Source organism: Vipera berus (genome assembly GCF_964194415.1).
Source record: "Vipera berus genome assembly, chromosome: 4".
NCBI classification, from domain to species: domain Eukaryota; kingdom Metazoa; phylum Chordata; class Lepidosauria; order Squamata; family Viperidae; genus Vipera; species Vipera berus.
This window is the reverse complement of record NC_138206.1, coordinates 40887064-40902050: the sequence shown is the minus strand read 5'-3', so window position 1 is coordinate 40902050 and position 14987 is coordinate 40887064. Positions and strand designations below refer to the sequence as shown.

The window sequence follows — 14987 nt, the reverse complement described above, 5'->3', positions numbered from 1 at the left end:
TATCTTAGTTTCATGAAATTTCTGCAAGAGACCATCACTTCAAACATTTATAGCCTGTGTAATGTATTGGCCTTATCTGTGTAATGCATTTACTTTATGTCTAACTGCTTGCTTAAAGGCTGATCTACTTTCTGTGTGTTATGTAACGGTTGCTGTGCTGAGCTAGACTTGCTGTCTCCTGGCTGTTAAGTAGGTTTGGGGCAGGAAACTGCCACTTTAAACCTATTGGTCACCACCTAGAGGCCAACCGTATAAATAGCTGCGCAGCAGCTATTAGCTTGCTTCTGTTCTGTTCTGAGTTAGAATAAACTTGTTGCTGTTTGGACACCTCGTCTCGCTCAATGCCTTCAAGAACCAAATATTTAACAGCCTGTTCTTCTACCTGTAAAGAATTTGGAATTAAATAAGTATACATGCATTTCTGGTACTTGCCCACTATTTCTTACTTCCCTTAATCAGTTTCTATAATCACATGTTTTAGCTTTACAGCAAAAAAGGCAAGTCATGTACCATGGAGGCAGAATTCTTATTAGAAGTGAACTAGCTTGGCATTTAGAACTGTTTATACAACAATGCATTATCTTCTAATGAAAAATACCCTGAATATCAAACACAGGTGAATCTTTTACAAGGCAATGGGGAAATAAGTTATTCCAAGCTCATAATATACTTCACAAATAAAAACTACATACTACAGATACCCTCCCCCAAGAGATACACAAGATAGTTTAGATTACATTCTGCTGTGTTTGCCTTCAAGCAGCAATTTTTACAACAAGTAAACACTAGAAGATGATAACACTGACAACTATATTAGCACTAAACAAAGGAGGGAATGGTACAACGCTAAGAACAAATCAATGTAGTAACAGAAGTAGGCTAAGTTCTCATTTCCAGTATTAAAAACATGATTCAAAGATGGCAAAATTAATTTTAAAATTAAACAGAAAAATACATTTCTTATATGGACTGCTTCTGCTTCTTAACTATTAAGTTCTTACTTAATTTCTAAATTATTTTATAAAGCATGCAATCCTAAATTAATTGCTATGCTCTATATCATTAATGCTCAAAAAAGGATATAGTTAACATTTAAACATACTTTTAAAGCATCTTCTTTACCTCTTCAGGAGCAGCATTAAGCAAAATTGGAAAGGTGAAACATCTATTATCCAGTGACTAAAGAAATGGCAGCATACTTGAAAAGAACTCATAGGCACATCCCTTTTAAAGGACAGATTAAATGTAATGTGGAAGATCTATAATTACAAACCCTTTTCACATTTATACACATTCTGTAGAGTTCAAACATAGAGAGTCAGGAATGGCAACATTAGTTTGTGATAAATCTGGATATACTGTATTGTTTCATAAACACATTCCAAGCTGACTGTATTTTCATATGTATTGTACACAAAACACACAGCCCTGTATGATTAAACTTGCAAGAAGCATTCTGTATATATACTTCATATTTCTATGCTCAGAACTACCACATTTATTTGACAGTAAGACACTCCACCTTTTAAAAAAACTCAATATACACGCATAGGTAAAGGTAAAGGTTCCCCCGCACATGCGTGCTAGTCATTTCCAATGCCAGGGGCCGGTGCTCATCTCCGTTTCAAAGCCGAAGAGCCAGCGCTTGTCCGAGGACGTCTCCGTGGTCATGTGGCCGGCATGACTAGACGCCAAAGGCGCACGGAACGCTGTTACCTTCCCACCGTAGTGGTCCCTATTTTTCTACTTGCATTTTTACGTGCTTTCGAACTGCTAGGTTGGCAGAAGCTGGGATGAGTAACAGGCACTCACTCTGTTACGTGGCACTCGGGATTCGACCCGCCAAACTGCCGACCTTCTGGTTGAAAAGCTCAGCGTCCTAACCCACTGAGCTACCGCATCCCTGTTTACACGCATAGGCACATGCAAATACACAGAAAAAAATTGTGTTCTTCAGAATTCTTCACTGCCCAACTTCCCTATCTGCCACCTCCATCTGAAAGCAATCCAAGAGATTTTCATCTCAGCAACAAGTATGAACTATCTGTATTTCAATATATGCATGTAAATGTACCTCCCACAAGCAATTCTCCCCAAAAAATAGTTACTTAAAATAAAATTACTCCAATTAACAATTACTTAAAATTAATTACCAATAAAATAATTTATAAAATTAATCTCTATATGCTGCTATCAATCATTCTCCTTCAAACACATGCACCTATCTCCCTCCTCCATTCCAGCAGAAACAACAAAAAAGAGGGAGGGAGGAAGTCACAGAGGGGAGAGGAGGAGGAGGATCAAGGAAATAAGGAAGGAAAAGCAGAGAAGATGGAAATAGTAAGAGGAAGGGAAGGGAAGCAAATCGAATCGAAAGAAAGAAGCACAGCTGGATTGAGATGAATTATGGGAAGAAGAACTGAGTAAGAAAAAAAGAATGAAATCTTATTTAAGTATTATAAAAGGAATAAAAATTCATCAAGCTAGCAGCTCTTCAGAGATGACAAGTCATTTTCAGTCTAGGTCTCCTGCACTGGATTTTTGGAGCTTATTGTACACCTCTCATCTATTTGTTTGTATTTGACAGCATATCCTCAGAGAACCCTCTAAATCTCTGAATAGGTTCTTGGATAAGTAATCCACAGCATGGATTAAATTCATGTGATTAGGTCATTAATACAAGTGCCAAGACTTAATACATTTGAATAAAATGTTTGCATGTTGTATGTGTCATAAGCGGCTAGTTTGTTACAGGTGCTACTAATTCATAGGTATTTATTTGAAAAGAACCCTCATACTGCTATTGGGTAAACTCAGCCTATTGAAAAAAATTGAAGAAATTTGAAGAAACTGTCATATTTCTTAAAATTGCCTGCACAAAATTCTTGTGGATTTTCGGTGTCCATGAGTGCCGATGCTTCCTTTCATTATTAACATTTATTAGATAAACAATGCTTGAAATTTGTTTGAACTGTCTCATTTATCAGACCCACATCACTTAGGTTGTTGAAAGAGTAAAGAGGTACACTGAAAAGTAGACTCTCATTGCCAGACATATAATGAGCAAAGTGATTATAGATGGTAATTCAGGTGGAAAAATTGAGTTCTTATATGTTTGCTACCTATTTCCTATTTATTTTTTACAGTTAGCAAAACTGTGATGCAGCACGATTCGAGCAAAAATGTTTGTATATCTTATAATTTCAGTTCTTCTTACTTTCTCCACTTCATCACCAACAATTTGTCATGTTTTTATATAGTAACATCACACAATTTCCTTCTATGAGAAAAAGGTATGTGTAAGGATATCCAAAAGGCAAAAAAAATATTCTTTTTGTCTCTCCAAACAGGAAGCGTCCAATTAATCAGTTAAGCGTATGGCATATACAGCATATGGCATATACAGAAGTTATGCAATCACTGATATACCAATTTAATTTAAATAACATATCAGCAGATACAGACAGATAATACAATATAGATAATATATTAAATTAAGATAAAACCATAATAAAATAACCAAATATGTAGCCATAGAATTGCAATGGATAGACATTATAATTCAAATGGCTTAATCAGATCTATGGTGGACTGACAGTCTCAAAACCTATGCAGTAATACATGCATGCCTGGCTGAGGAAATTTGGGAGTTGAAGTCCACAAGTCATAAAACAGCCAAGTTTGAAGAGCCCTGTGCTAAATTCAATGCAATCTTCACAAAAGGTCTCCAAGATTCCATTTATACTATCCCCAAGGAAGAAATGCCCATTGCTTATTATGTTGCAGCATCTCCAGGGTCTTGTGATTTACATTCAGATGCTTGACAACTGATTCATATTTATGATGGTCACAGTGTCCCAGGGTCATGTGAAGTGACCAAAACCTGCTGCAACCACCCAGCAGATGGGGAGGGAATAAAAACCAAACAGCCCCCCCACCCCAACTGCCAATCTCAACAGAAATGCTCACAACAATGAAAAGCGGAGGAAGAGCGCCGCCGGGCAGGCAGGCAGATGTCTTGCTCAGCTGTGGCTTGGGGGGGGGCCTTTTTTCAGTGCCATTGTAACTTCAAACAGTCACTAAGCGAGCTGCTGTAAGTCAAGGACTACCTGTACTTCATCACTTTTTTCCTTTTTTTTTGCATGGTTGAAAAATCAATAGAGGGACAATAATGTCACAGGGACAAATTCTTTGTACAAGATGTATATCCTACAATCTTCCAAGCAGGACCTATGATGGAAAGGCATTGAACTGACCTTGCAAAAATAAGCTAGCACATACTATACTTAAAAGTTGTTAAAAATGATAGGATATAACAGAAACTTAAATGAACTGAAGTGTGTTAACTCTACTAAAGTTACAAGACCTTAAGATGTATTGGATTGCAGTTCCTATCACTCCTAGCCAGTATTCTATTCTATACCACATTGGCCAGAATAAAAGGATTATAATTCCACACTTTGGATAAATATTACTGTAAGCTAGGAAAAGCTGATATTTTCCTTTCTTTTATTAAATGAGTCAATTATCCTGAACAAAGACTTACATATTATCTACATTGTTTTAGCAATTATTACATCTTTTACTTTTAGCAACCATTAAATTTGCTAATCTCTATGCTGTTCTAAGGCTTCTGTCTTCATTTTTTTTGTTGTTATTTTCATTATGCTAGTGTTCCTGCCTTTCTAAAAACCAGGAAATAAATTGTTACAAAAGTGTACGTGTTCAAAACCCCAAACTTTCTTATAACATTGTTATTACAAGCACATTTCTTATCTCAATATTTTGAGTACTCATTTAAGTAGGAATATTCCTTCACATGCTTTCTATATGAAATGTCCTTGTCTATTTTTATAATAAAACAGACTTAACAAAACTGCAGGCAGTTTAAGCTATTATACTCTTTAGCAGCTCTAAGCTGTTTACACAGCTTTTACTTGCTCAGTGTTGATTTTATATATCCAATTATACATTAGCAAGGCAAAAAGCTGAAAAATATCCCGTAAACTAACATTAAGAATTGTTGATAGTTAAATGAAAAGTATTTTATTGTACTTAGCCCTAATAGCATAGATTTACAATTATGTATAATAATGAGAAACCTATTAAGGATAGTTCCTAAATATCATTATCATTATAATTAAATTCTGCACTGAAACAATGTTGTGAAGTTACTTGTAAAGGTTGTTGCAAGTGTATCTGTTTTCATTAAAAAATAAAATATATCTAGATGGAATGTGTTTTTTCAGGGTCTTTTCATTCTGAAGTTTTAGTGGAAAGTGGAAAGGAGAACTATATTACGGTATGCTGGGTGTATAGATAACAGATCATGTTAGTCTGCAGAAGCTGTATTGCTTCTATTCTATTCTATTGTACTGTATACTCTACTCGCTATTCTATTTATTCTAATTCTGTTCTACTCCATATTCTATTCTGTTCTATATTCTGTTCTATTCTACTCTATACTATTCCATATTCTATTCTATTCATAGGGGATGGGTTTGGATCTTATTGTTGTTTTAAATGTATTTTAACCTATTGTTATAATTTGGGCATTTCATTTAATTCTTTCTTAACTTTTGTATTTTTGTATTTTTATATGTTTGCCCTGTTCACCGCCCTGAGTCCTTCGGGAGAAGGGCGGTATACAAATAAAATTATTATTATTAATTATTATTATTACTCCATTATTCTATTCTATTCTATTCTATTCTATTTTCCATATTCTATTCTATTCTATTCCATTTTCTATTCTATTCTATATTGCTATTCTATTCTATTGTATTTTATACTCTATTCCATATTCTATTCTATTCTATTCCATTCTATTCCATATTCTATTCTATTCTATATTGTTCTATTCTATTCTATTGTACTTTGTACTCTATTCCATATTCTATTCTATTCTATTCTATTCTATTCTATTCTATTCTATTCTATTCTATTGCATTTTATACTCTACTCCATATTCTATTCTATTCTATTCCACCCTGTCATTCTATTCTATTCTTATTCTTATTCTTATTCTTATTCTAATTCTAATTCTAATTCTAATTCTATTCTATTCTATTCTATTCTATTCTATTCTATTCTATTCTATTCTATTCTATTCTATTAATTCATTTTTATAGCTACCCAACTCAACCAAAATAGATTTTGCCTGGCCTACCCATGTATAAGAGAAGATACTGCAAAAGATTGGAAAAGTTCAAATATGGATAACTTTCTGAGGTATGGAAGAGCATTCCTTCTTCAATCAGGTCAAACCCACACTTTCATTTAGGAAACTGTTAAAGACAGCTTCCTTTTGAAAGATGTTTGGATAAGAAGGTCAATGAGAAAGCAATAAGTATTTATACTAACATTTATTTATGGTGATGTATGTTTATTAATTTTCTTAGGTTTTTATGTAAGCTACCTAGAATTGCTTAAGAAGGCAGTGTATAAATATTCATTAATACATGTTTTAATTCCTTCTACCTTTTAATGGTATTTTATTTTAAGGTATTGTTTATTAGATGTGTTTAACTATTTAATACTGTCATTCTTTTTTATATGCAATTTGCTATTTAAATGAATTGTGCATAAACAAACACCATGTTAATTTCCTGCTATGTAACAGTGAGAGATGGAAATGTGAATAAAGATCAGTATTATCTCTATAAGCACATTTGTGATACATACTACCAATCTGAAGTATGCATTAAATGGCTTATACTCACAAGATTAAGAAATGGAGATTTCTTTTTGCATAATTCTTACATTTCTGAATGTTCACATAGTCTGAAAGTAACTGGTATATGCTTTCAAGTCTCAAAATCTTAAGTAAGAAGCTACTCCTTAAGAGAACTGAGAGCATTTTTGGCTGCAGCATTCCAGCCAAGGAATATTGAGTTGAAATAATTATAAATATTATATCTTGGAAAAACTAATTTGTTCTCCATAAATTTCTTCAGAGTTCATTTTTTTTAGGTTAGATCTATCATGTAACATCTATCTTCTCAGCAATAAGTTTCAGGGCTGTAAATGAGGATAACTAGAGGTAATTTTTGACTTACAACAGTCTGGAATTATAATTTTTCACAAAATGGATGCTTTATGCCCCATAATGCATTTCAGGCCATTGCAAAAAAATGCACCCCCACAGTCAAATATCATGATCTGGGTGCTTGGCAACCCATTTGTACTTATGACTGATTGCCTAGTGTCCCACAATCATGTGGTCACTACTTGCAATATTCTCTGCTGGTTTCCCCAGAAAGTCAATAGGAAAGCTGCAGAGAAAACTGCAAGCTGCTACCACCTGACACATAGCTGAGATTCCCTCCTGCAGGCAGTTTTTGAGAATGAAGGGGCTATTTGTGAGAGGGTATCAAATACAAACTGATTCAGAGGATTCTGAAGATGAATATACCATTGATGCAGGAACTTGTTTTTATATAGCTGTAGTAATATTGTTGCATACACAAAGATGCAAAGATTTGGCACTATGCACATTAGAGAAATGGCTGGTGAAGATGAAACTTGCTGAAATGGCTAAATATTCTCATATTTTTGCATCAAACAAACATATACACTGAATAAGGAAATTGCATGAATATATTTATATATTTCTTCATTCATTGTATAAATGTACTGCTGTGCAACAAAGCTTATCAAACTACCATTTGTTACAAAAATTCTTATTAAAATAGCATTTTGCTTTTACACTGTCTTCACAACTAAAATTTTGGTCATGTAATTTTTGGTTTAAAATGTATGGTTTTGTGCACAAATGCATACTTTTTCACAAGGAAATCCAGATTTTTTTAAATGGGAAAAAACAGCTTTTAAGCCAGTAAAGAGGTGAGTGTGTCTTGAACATTATATTACAGTATTCAAACATTAGTCTTCCTTTCCTCTGTAACAGCAGTGCCCATTATTCTCTTTTCATCTACATAAAAACCTCTATCCCTTAGCTGAATTAGTTAAGAGAAAAATAAGAAGAGATGATAGCCGTGAAAAAAAATTTTAATAACCTAAAATCAAGATAAAACAAAACTTAACCAGTCTAATTACCAAATGGAATGTAATATAGCATAAAAGTCTAAAGCTCTACCTGCTTTATCTCACATATCTGGGAAACAAAGGTGGCAGCACTGGGATAAATTGAGAAAGATTGTCTTGTAAGCACATTAGTGCTAAGTAAATAGAGCTGTATAAATGAAAAAACAAGTCTTTTGACTACAACTGGAAACTTACTGGTAATTACTGTAGCAAGCACAGAACACATGTTACATTAAATTCTGGTTCACTGTTATATGGATTACCATATTTTTTAAAAAATAAAATATCATGCCTAGCTCATTGCAGTTATCCAAAGACGTAATCTAAGTGCAGGAGTTCTGTGGCAAGTTACTCTGCATACAGAATGCTTCTGAGGGAATGTTCACTACCCTCCATGTAAGAAGGATCAGAAACATTTTAATTTACTTTTTAATTTCATTTATGTAAACCATGACCGATTGTATTTTTCATATATGGAAAACCATTATTAACTACTTTAAAGCCTCCAAAAAAAACCCCCCTGCAAAAAGCAATTGTGGCTTATTAGGATTAAATACAGCTTGAAATATTCTTCTCCTTGAAAAAAATTTACATTATTTTTATTAACTTGAGCACTTATGATACAAAACAAACTTTTCCCTCATAGGAGCTCAAGTTGGCTAATAAAAATAACATGTTTAAATAAAAAAAAATCAACATTTCTTAAAAAAAAAAAAGAAAACTACCAGATCACACCGCAAAGAAGCTTATAGCAGTGCCTCGTTTCATATCATCTTGACATCTTGACTCATTCATTATTCTGAAAACACAGTAGAGCTTAAAGCTTGCAAGACTGATAAGAATTTGAATAATGCTTTGAAGTTCTTTAAAGGAGGTCAGAGCCAAAATTCTCGAATAGATTATAGAGCTGCTCACAGGACATGCAAATATGTGTGAATATTTTTCATGTCAAGTTTTATTCTAACACATGGGAGTATTCGTAAATTTGGCTAAGCTAAAGTCCTAAAGCTTTCTCACCTACAAGGCAGTTCAGTGTCTTAAGAACCTTTGCTGCTGCCAATGGTCATTATCCATCAAGTTGGTGCTGACCTAGACTTTTTCCAGGATAATCTATACTAACTTAGTTCTTCAGGCTTTCCAACTGTGTACCATCAATACTATAATTGAGTCCATCTATCTTGCTACTGATTATGCTTTTTCTCTTTCTTTTAAACATTATTTATTACTTATGTAAATTATTTAATCAGCTTTAACTTAACCAAATGGCTCCACTATTCTTTATCCTATCCTATCTTGAACAAAACTTTAATTATTGTATATATGTATATATTTTATATATCTATTTACTTAAAAGTCAAACAAGAATAAAACATAGCACAATTATCAAATCCATATAAAAACAAGAAACAAGAAAAAAGCTCTCATTCTTTCCAAACTCTATAATTTCCTTTAATCTCAACACCTGGGGTATGTGAGTGTATTTCTTTTAGTTTTTTGATAACTACTCATTCCTCAATTTCAACACAGCTCCAAGTTTACTCCAAGATTTGTCCAGTCTCTTCTTCCTATTAGGCCTCTTAGTAGACCTCAGTATCTTAGATCATGGCACTCTTCTGGACCATCTGTGAAGAGAGGAAGAAAATGAAAAATGTTCTCTTTTCCGACTGGCAGTGCCAGGTCAGTAATAGAGAGTTTAAGCCTTGGGTGATCTGTTGAACTATGTTAGAGAACTCAGCTTTTTCTCTTGCTCACTGTTCAATATCTACATGAAACCAAGTGAATTGAGAAAGATAATTTATCTTTTAACAAAAGATTATCAGTTTATGATGCCATCTTGGGCTGAGCATGATATGTGATCAAAGTTCTATTAGGGTATGGATGAAGAGACACAAGCTTAGGATAGGTTCTAGCAAGATAGATCATCTGTTGGTTGAGAAGCCCCTGAATTTCAGATTAAGCCCTCTTAATTCTAAATAAGTTTGCTCTCAATAAACAGTATGAAAATGATATGGAGCTTTTAATAGATTTGATGGAAGAAGAGATTGAACTTATGGCCAAAAGCTTTTGCATAGCCTAGTGGGTTACCAGTGCAGCCTTTCCTGAATAAGAAGCTTTACTGATATCTAGTGATGATCTTTTCATGTCTCATTTAGATTTCTGTAACATGCTCTACATCAAGCTGCAGAATTCTGATAACTGCATGGGTTTTAGCAATCTTCTGGGAGCAGGTCCAGATGGTAGTTACATTACATGTAAAGTTCTACATAACTTAGGTCCTTAGATTTTCTTGTGTCTTTCCTGTCCCCAATGCTTCTTTTGCCTCATAAAGAGTTTTGAGGAATTCAAAAGCTTGCAAATTGTGATTTTGGTCATCATTTCACAGTCATTCTGAATACAATCAGGCAGATACCCCCATACAATGTCTCAGAAATTCAACTACCATTGCTAATGTGTTTAAAAGCCTGCACTGAAGCATAAAATCAGATAAGTGTCAAAATTAGTTCATTCAAGATGCAAATCTTTAGATTAAATGGGAATAGTTTAGTCAAGATTTGCATTTTAACTAGCTGCCTTTAAGTCTTTTTAAACATTAAGACCCACTCTCTCAGTTACTTCAGGATTCTCAATGTATTCTCTGAAAGCACAGATAATGTAACTGGTTCAGATTAAACTGCCTGTAATCTCTTTACAACATGACATATTGAGGAATTGCTACTGAAACATGCAAGTTTATAAAAGACATAACTAAGGGAAAGGAGAGGAGAACCCTAAAACCGATAAGTACTATTACATAACTTTGAATTTAAGAATTAATTTCATTATCTCTGTTTGGGCACTGTGGCACAAATATTGAAAGAATTATAACAGGGAAGGCAAACTTCAGATTATTAATTCCACTCCTGCAATTCAGGGAAATTCCTTTAAATTCAGGGAGCTTCACGGTATTCCAATTTAATTATTTTAGTATATTTCATAAATTGAAAAAACAACATGTACATCAATGTGTTAAATTGTACTTTTGTTAATTGCAGTAAAAGAGTAGTACAGGTAGTCCTCAACTAACAATCATTCATTCAGTGACCATTCAAAATTACAACAGCAGTGAACAAAAGGACTTACTGACCAGTGCCCAAAGTTACAGCTTTTGGAGTACCTCACAGTCATGTGATTGTGATTTAGATTCTTGATAAAAAAGCACTTTCTTTGTACAAAGCATCAAAAGAAACAGCTCCTTGAAATTGTATTACAAAACAATTATGTCTCCATTTTAAACCCTTAAAGGAAGCAATATACAGTTGGCTTGAGCCTATACTGGAAACTATCCCTGCTTTGTCCACCAGAGCTTGAATCATACAAGATGGACTAGACAAAAGTCTTCCAACATGAGTTGTGGGGAAACGTCACCTAATCCACTTGCCCACTGAAGAAAAGCAGTAGTGTATATTTGTTTTGGATTTTCCCAAGAATTCTCCAGTTAATAACAAGTTGAGATAGGCTAATTCAGGGAAATCCCAGATCCTTTCATGCAGTATGCCTTCTCCCCACCATCTCTTTTCATGCCACTGGACTTGTGCCACCATGTTGAGGTCAATGACAAAAAATAACTGAAAGACGATCATTTTCTGTGGAAAGCAGGGTTCCTCCCTACTGTAATTTTTCTGTTGGAGAATCTCTAAGGCACATACAAGGAGAGGAAAAAAGAATTTATATGTGCAAGTGTCTATAAATATTTTGGTTTACGGTGGATTATTTGTATGTGCACTTGGATATATGAACATGCTGCAGTACTTTAAGCACGTGTCTTGAATTACTATGTAACACTCAGCTGCTGCTTCAGAACAATATACATCCAAAAATAATTTGTGATGCACAGCTTTATCCTAATCTTCTATTTTTGTGTAATGGTTATTACTAAAAACCGGAAACATAGCTATCGAACTGTAGTTTTTCTTTTCCTTTCTAAACTTTATTGTGCTCTAAATATCAACTGCTCTGACCTCTTATTAAACACTATTTGTTATTCTCTCAAAATACACTGTAGGAGCAATAATAATGCAACCCTTGCCTCAGGCTTACTCTTAAGATGTGATACACAATCCGAAGTGATAAGATTGGAGAAAACAAAAAGAGATGTTTTACTGAGAGACTGCATTTCAAAATTGGGACAACCTATTCTTCTGGAAGCTGAGAGGTAAAACTCCTTACTCAAAGAGTGAGAAGACAAACTGGGACATATGGGTGGTTGTCTGTGCCACAGAAACATAACAGAATCCAGCATGAAAGGTCCAATTTTTATGAGCCATTGTTAGTCAGCATTAACTAGGGTTTTACTACTAATTACTGAGCTATCTCCGCCCATCCTTGTCCAAAAAGGCAGATGGAAAGTATATCAGGACATACTTGGAGAATTAGTGATGATTTTCAGAAGACTGCAGTTTGTCAACAAAACTGTTTAATAAATACCCCTAAAGATAGAAATTATAGATAACTTTTTTTTAATCCCATTTATATCCCGCCCTTCTCCGAAGACTCAGGGCGGCTTACAATCTAAGAAGCACAAATCAATGTGCTTAGCAATAGCCTTCATTCTATGTATACTGTATGCCTGCTTATTACGGCTTTCACCCCCCCCCCAAGTGGCATTTTTACAAAGTCAGCTTATTGCCCCCAACAATCTGGGTCCTCATTTTACCTACCTCAGAAGGATGGAAGGCTGAGTCAACCTTGAGCCTGGTGGGACTCGAACCTGCACTAATTGCAGGCAGCTGGTGTTACTTAAGGAGGCATTAGCCCACTGCTCCACCAAGGCTCAACTTTATACATATGGAGACTGGATGGAACTGAAATTCCTGACTTACATCTCGTTTTCTGTGTGTCTTTTTTAAAGACTCTGATTAGTTGGTTCTGGTCAGTATCAAAGTACAGTAGACTGTTAAACAGCTGAAATCAGCCATAGTGTTCTAAAATGATACATTATCAATATTCATGATTTATTAGAGAAAAAATAAACTCCCTTCCACAAAGGGAGCCTTAGCATCTTCCACTGCTAAAAAGCAAGTAACATATGATAAAGATGTTTCTAACTATGAAAGGCTATCTATTGCTCATAAGGAACTATGAATGAAGCTCTTCCAGCACACATATGACCAATGCCAAAAAAGAAAAACATCACTAAAGAAGTGAATGAGGACTAGAAAGTATGCAGAGCTCAACGAAAGGACCATAAGATAGGAGCCAAGAATTTGTTGTACTTTTTTGGTTATTAGGTTATTATTTTTATTTCATCTCAGAAGAACACAAATCGGGACATCTAGCAACTTTGGAAGATATACCCAACTCCTCAAAACTATTTCTGTTATCAGTTAATGAAAAAAATAGCACTTAAGTTCGTTTATGTACATGTACAACCTGAATATACATGGAATGGATGATAATTAACTTCTGAAATTAGTCCCTTTCTACATCATCACTGCTTTCACTCTCCAAGTCTCCAGAATCACTTTCAAACTGAAGCGGAGATTCTCACTAGCACTGATATCAAAATACTTGGAATAAGGAGCAAAGAATTTCAATTGCTGCTCTAGTGTCTAGTTTTAAAACGTCCCTCACCCTCAATCTATAGAAGAAATGCACATTGCTAGCATTATATATGCTGTGTTGTTTGATTGCACGAGAACTCAGCTATTGAACTGCAAACTTTGATCAAGCTTTATTCTCTGCTAAGGAAATATACTACGTTAATCAAAGCCAGACGCCTTGAAGTGAGATGAATCAGAAATTCTCTCCGGTGAGAAAATTCAGCAACCTAAGTTCCAAGTTGTTAAAAAAAACATTGCAATACTAATTTCTCTGACTACACCACAGATGACAATAAAATAAATCTGCTCAGCTCGTTAACACTTCCAACACTAGGCTTAAAGGGGAGGAATGGTGAATGACGGCATCTCTGCAAAAGTGGACTCAAGAATTGCAGCAAAGAACAAGGAACTGGTGGGATAAGGGAGCTCTACAATATTTTCAAATCAATACAACGTAGAATAGGGGTGTCAAACTGCCGGCTCGCGGGCCAGATGCATCACACAAAAACCACGCCCAACCCATTGCCGGCAATGGGAAAAAAGTCACGATACATCATGACACATCATGTGACGTTGCGAGTTTGACACCCATGATGTAGAAGTATCCATCATGAATAAAGAAATATCCACATCTTCTTTTTGGTTGCTGACTAACCAAATGCATTAGAACAGGGGTGTCAAACTCAATTTCATTGAGGGCCGCATCAGCATTGCGGTTGCCCACAGGGGGCCAGGAGGGTATGGCCAGGGTGGGCATGGCCTACTGGGTGGGCGTGGCTACAGTGCGTATGGCCTACTGGGTGGGCGTGGCCAGCTCTACATGGTTCGCATCAAGGGTGCCTATGGGGGCCTGGGCAGGAGTGGGACAGATCTGAGGGTCTCTGGCAGGAGGAGGGTCTCTGGGCCAGGGCCAGGGCAGCGGGGGCCGTTCCCTCACAGTTTCCAGGATGGCTTTGCGGACTGCATGAAACCACTTTGCGGGCCGCATCCGGCCCCCGGGCCTTGTGTTTGACATGTCTGCATTACAATGTCAGCTGCCTTAAAATGGATTATTGTTTAATTTAGTGTCAACTCTCTTAAAGTCTTACCATTAAGTTATTTGCATAGATTACAGAGAGCAATCAGAGACTACTGAATAAAAATATTTTTATTTTTTTATGAGAAGATTGTACCTAATCTGAAATAAAAAAATGGCTTGTAAGTTGAATATTCAATAAGATACTCATAGATAACAAGACTACCTGGAAAACATGACCACTTTTTTTTCAGTTAATGCAGTTAACATTTTATCAGATCAGCTGAAAGACCAATCACATAAAAAGGGCTAAGTTATAATTTTAGTGCTAGGCAAAGGAGCTTTAT

The 14987-nt window shown here is 35.2% G+C and overlaps 1 protein-coding gene across 1 annotated transcript in view; it reads right to left on the bottom strand.

Annotated features, from left to right (window-relative positions):
- Positions 1-14987, bottom strand: part of PTGFRN (prostaglandin F2 receptor inhibitor) — an 86269-nt gene that overhangs the window by 25965 nt on the left and 45317 nt on the right. The window lies entirely within an intron of this gene.